Consider the following 6,000-nt stretch of genomic DNA (forward strand, 5'->3'; position numbering starts at 1 on the left):
CAGTCTTCAGCCACACTGAATGTTTGCCAATTAACTGGCCTCATTAATTTGTAACTGTGAAACAAAACAGAATTCAGGCGAAGAATTACTACAGGCAAACTGCTGGCCGCGATGGACGTTGGACATTCATCAACATTTTGCTCTGAAAAACCAACATAACTGAGAGGACTCCTAAAGTTTTTCGAAATCAATGTAATTTAGTAAGTCTAATCCTCAGCTAGCACAAAGCTGTTCTCATGCCAATTTGCTCTGCGACAGGGACACGGGATTGCTCGGGTGGTACGGAGGATGCTGTCCAAAGGTTCATAGACAAGTTTGTTCAGCAGTTTGTTTAAAAGAGCTTTTCTCGCTCTGCTGATACTTTTGAAGCCTGGTCCTTTACTCTGTTGTTAGACTCTGCCGTTTTGATTCCATGGTAACCAATATATTCCACCATGCCAATAAACCTGGATAAATATAATACTGAATTAATCATTAGAGCCCCGTTTTTATTTATGATAAGAGCCTTTTTACATGGGAAAACTGATGAGCATAATTGTAGCAGAATAATTTATACTGGTATGGCTGTGCTGATGTAACTTCCCAGGTAGATGTTTTAATTGGGTGTAATTATTCCATTTCCCTGTATAGATGAGTCCTATATAGATAAATCCCATTTTATAGTTAACAGTCGAAGCAAATTACATTACATAATTACATTTACACCAAGTTTAAGGCACTCTTAGGATGGGTAGGAAATATAATGGGGCCATAGTGTAATTGAGAGTGCAACCTTAAAATCCTATTTCTGACAACCATAATCAAATTGCCATCTGCTACAATATTTTTATTCTTTCTCACTCCAAAACAACAAAAGGCATTAAGCCTGTTTAAAATAAAATGGTTTGAAGGTCTAGCACCAAAATATGTACATCAATTCATGCAGGCTAAGGAAGCAAATGCAATTTGTCATATTTAAACAAAACTGTGCCCAGTCTGTAGGTAACATCTTCCAGTGCCAGATTCAGCACTGTTGTAACCAGGCATCCTGGGGACTTTGTGATACAAAAGGAAATTTGACTTCATGATATCAAGGCTAAATTTGGCTCCCCGATGCTTAGAACACTCCTGAAGGCATGATGCTCCAAACAATTAATCTTGCATAATATGGAATAAATGCGTATAGGACACACTAGCTCACTTCTTGTAAATCCGTTGTTACTGGCATATTTTTTCCGTAAAAAGATGGTTTTGTGCAGTTGGCAGCAGTCCTGTTCAAAAGCATCTTTGAACTGTAGAATTACAAAAGACTGTACTTTATTTCCAGTCCCTATTTCCCTCTCTCTTGCCATTGTCCACCCACCTGCCCTTCCCCCTTCCATGAAAAAAAAAGTCCCTTACCCTTAGTTTAGACTGGGGAGTTTGGCAAGTGTTTCCTTCTCCGTTCTTAACCCTTTTGGTAGTTTGAAAACAAAGTCCTGAAGCAGTGTGAAATTAACTTATATGCATATCATTTGAAGTGACGGCACAAATTCCCGCTGGAATGAAGGGCTATTCACTTCAGTGGGAATCGTCAAATAGATTTGTCGCAGAACAATGTGCTTTTCTGAAAACTCTCGCTTCCATTCGAATGGATGGGACGGGGCCTCCCTGGCGACGGTTGCACACCACCACCGGTTATGACCCTTTAAAATAAAACTACACCAAACCAATCCCAAACAAAACCTGCCTTTTTCTTTTTCTTTTTTTTTTTTTTCTTTTTACTTTTTTTTTTTTTCACTCACTTCCAGCTGGATGAGATATTTAGCTTGTTATTGCACAGGGTTTCTGCCGTTTGCTAATAGGTGGTTCTCCTTCTGCATTGTTCCTTCAGTCAGAATAATTCTGTCTCTGGGTGCGCCTCAGCAAAACTGCTGCCAGAGTGACTGTTTTCTGTACTGTATGGAGAAAGGTGCCTGTCCAGTTCCTTGTCTAGAAAGCCATGGAGAAGGATCTCTGTAGGTTGTGCAGCAGGCGTGACTGACAGCGCTTCGAGCAAGACCAATGGACGTGGGCTGCATATTTATGTGCATGTATCTCCTGACCCAGTGGTGGACTTGGCTGATCATCCATGGATGTGTTTGGGAAGGGCTCAGACAACACCCCACAATCCACAGTTTGGCCTATCACAGGTGAACTATGTTTTTAATAGTGTTGGATACACTTAGGAATTTTTGGGGAAAGGATGCTCTTTAACCTTGACTATTATCAAGAAATTACTAAGATTAGGAATATATTGTAAAGTTTGATTACTCTCATGTTTCCCAGCTCTTTGCATACAGTATAATGCAAAATGATCTGGATTGTCATCTCATAAAAAATCTATCATAATATTTTGATATAAATCATAAACAAGCTTAGCCAAGAATAACATACATACAGTCGCATGGCATATGATATTTTTAAAATCTATTTGCCCATCTTATTAAAGATGACATACTTAAATCTTGTTTCAATCAAAGACCCTTTAAGGAGAAATCTGAGTGTCTGACTCATTCTTCATTGCAAAGTACAATTAGAAAACTGGTTATCTTGCTCACAGAGTGGCCCTGCTCTCACATATTTGTGCGAGAACTGTTATGTGTCTCAGAAAAGTCCCAAAGCTCATGCTTTTTTTCACAAAAGAGTAATGCAGTTATTGACAATAACCACTCTCCAGCATTATGTTTCATACCCATTGTCAGAAGTACATATCATCCAGTCTGCAGTGCATCTGAGATTCCCATTGTCTCAGCTGAGAGGTTTAAAACTCACAGACAACTAAGTGAATTCCTCATGCATTTCTGACAGAAAAAAAATAGGTAAGGAAATGGTAGACTTTCCACCTACATCTCTCTGGTTGCCACTTACCTCAATGACAAAGAGAACAGAAAGCTTAAGGATTCCTCTCAGAAGTAAATTTGCAAGACAATGCTTCCTCTGTTTTCTTTCTGCACTGCTTCCCTTTACTGCAGTCTCTTCCTCTCCTTCTGTATGGGTATTTTCTTGCCTCTCTCTTCCTCTTCAACAATTTATGTGTGCTTATATTGAGGTGTGATATTTTATACTAATAAATACAGAACACCCTTGATTCGTAAGTGTCTGTATGGACCGATGCACAACTTGCATACTTCATTCTAAAACTACAGCTTTTCTTTCTAGGCACAAGCATTAGATACTCAAGATGAACAGAAAGAGAAATGTGAAGGGAACAGGTAGAGAAGAGAGGAAAAAGAGAGAACGAGTAAGTGAGGGCTGATACTGTGATGTTTTAAAAGCAGGAACACAGTTAGAAAAGGGAAAAAACCCAAAGGACTGTACCCTGGGCTATAGCTGGGAGTAGCTGGGGCAGCAGAGGGAGGATATCAAGTTGAGTCACTCCCCCTAGGGCTGATCCTTAGCCAAAACTATTAGCCAGAAGCTGAGGGGGTTGCCAGTCTGCTTGGGTGCCAGTTGGACATCCCTGTACTGCAGTCCCACTTCCCTGTTTTTGGCACTGGTCTCTCCAGTGGCCAAACAGATGCCTCCAGGCACACCTCCACAGTCTGGCTGACTTCCCTGCACAAGAGAGAGATGCTGACCTACTGCTTTATCCGGCCTGGTGGAGGATGGATAATTATCCGGCATGGTCCTGGTCCAGCTCTGTAAGATGATTCTTGGTGTCCTTGTAGATGTTTCTCTCACAGCTGAAGAAAACCAAAATAAATCTTCTTTTCTCAGAATCAAGAAGGAGAAAGATGATTTTAAAAAAGAATTACATCCCAATGAGGTCACAATTTTATAGCACATACCTACATTTCGCAATGATATTTTAATTGTGCCGATTCACTGACATGATCCCAGCCCCAGCAGGAGGTTAGTTCCTGATTCAAGGAATAGGAAAAAGGAGTTCTAACATTCATTTTAATGTGAGCCTTTACTCATTTTTAGTATCTGCACTGTTACACTAGCTTCACTTAATTATGGGAGAAGAAGCAGGTTTAGAATTCCCCGGAGGAACTCGCTCTTTTTTCTTCTCAGACTTACTCTCTTCATCTTCTCAACTGCTCCTCCCTTAGTCTTTTCATTTTCCTTGAGAGTGCTTATTCTTATCATTAGAAATGAGCACATCTTGGCAAGATTTTAGCTACTAAAAATGGTGTAAACTTATTACTCTGTTTAATTCTTTCCCCCCGTCTTTTCCTCCGTGGATTGGCTGTTAAACATAGCAGGTTTTCCACAGTATGATGAGTGGAGTACATGAACCCAAAGATTATACTTGCCTGTGCCCTAGGGATACAGCTTGGATATGTAATATATGAAAGATGCATCAAGGTAAAGTCACAAGGTAGCTGCAGTGATATGCATATGTGTGTCCAGAGAAGGGCAACAAGGCTGGTGAAGGGTCTGGAGCATCTGGGTGAGCTGGGGTTGTTTAACCTGGAGAAGAGGAGGCTTGGGGTAGACCTCATCACTCTACTACCTGAAAGGAGGTTGTAGCCAGGTAACCAGCAGTAGGACAAGAGGGCACAGTCATAAGCTGCACCAGGGGAGTTTTAGGTTGAAGATGAGGAAGAAGTTCTTCACAGAATGGGTGTTTGAGCACTGGAATGGGCTGCCCGGGGAGGTAGTGGAGTCACCATCCCTGGAGGTGTTTAAGGAAAGATGGATGTGGCACAGTGCTATGGTCTAGTTGACAAGGTGTTGTTCAGTCATAGGTTGGACTCGATGATCTCAGAGGTCTTTTCCAACCTAATTTATTCTGTGATTCTGTGATTCTATGCTATATATCTGCTGCTTACATCCATGTTTTGTGCTTGAAACCATTTTAACTTCTGCAAATTCAAAATCAGCATGAGATTGAAACATACCATGGTTCACTAAGCAAAAGTCACCTTGTTATACATGTAGGTTTTTGCTGTATGAAACCTGTGTACATTGCAATTTCTATTCTGCCATTTTTTAATATCTGTAAAAATTAGTGTTGGCCTGAAACTAAATGAAAGTTTCAGTCTGAATGACTTCTGAGCACATTTTAGCTCACTTACAGATCAAATATTTTAAAACTTTGTGCAACAAAGAGGAATGCATGTTAATTTTAGACACCTGTTTTTACCTTTTTACATGTGCCATTGAATTCCAAATTTCCCCTTCTACTTTCAGCCTTAAAAGGTAACCAAGAATGCACCTACATGCCTTTTGATCCCTTGAGAAAAAATTTGTGAGCTGAAGAACATTATTAAACTTTAAAAACATGTCTCTGTGCACAAAGAATGCTCCATTTCTATATAGATTTTTAATAGATGCTGTTTGAAGCATACTGGAAACCTCTAAAGCTCTGCTTTAACCTGTGGTCTGTCCCAGGGTGTGTCTTTACACCAAGAGAAGTAACACTGTACACATGGAAAGCATCAATGAGGCTGAAGATTTCATCTACGTAAATATCTTGCACCGCTTCAATTATTCCCATATACAAGAGAAAGCTGCATTTATAAAGAAGCAAAAAAACCTTATTCCTGTGAGGAAAAAGAGTGCCTTTATTGATAATAACTCCATCTAAATTGCAATTATATAACTCTTTTACCTAAAAATCACCTCATGATCAAAATTGTTACATAACAAGGACAAAATCTGTGTAGATTAAGGGCATGTAATAGTGGATTTTTTCCTTTGGTTGTCCAAGGAAAAATGTAATTTCAATTGTGCCAAAAAAAAATGGCTCAATATTTTGGCTTTTATACACATTTCTGACCCCTTCAAATTAGGTCAGTTTCTAAACAAAAGCATCATTTAGACGTGAAGTATCAGTGTTTCATTTCAGAAATATTTACTGTTTCCTTGTTTCAGTCTTCCACATTGAGACATTCTGCAATTTTCTGGAAACTATCCCAAATTCATGAATGTTTTCAGATTCTGCAAAAATGGGGTTTGGATCTCTAGTATTTTAATTGGTGGAGGTGGGGGGTGTGGAGCAAGGGTACACCTACACCTTATTTGAGAGTTCACAAGGCCTGAGAATTTTTT

Source organism: Pipra filicauda, unplaced genomic scaffold (genome assembly GCF_003945595.2).
Source record: "Pipra filicauda isolate LSUMZ 115617 unplaced genomic scaffold, ASM394559v2 scaffold179_size1759329_pilon, whole genome shotgun sequence".
NCBI classification, from domain to species: Eukaryota; Metazoa; Chordata; class Aves; order Passeriformes; family Pipridae; genus Pipra; species Pipra filicauda.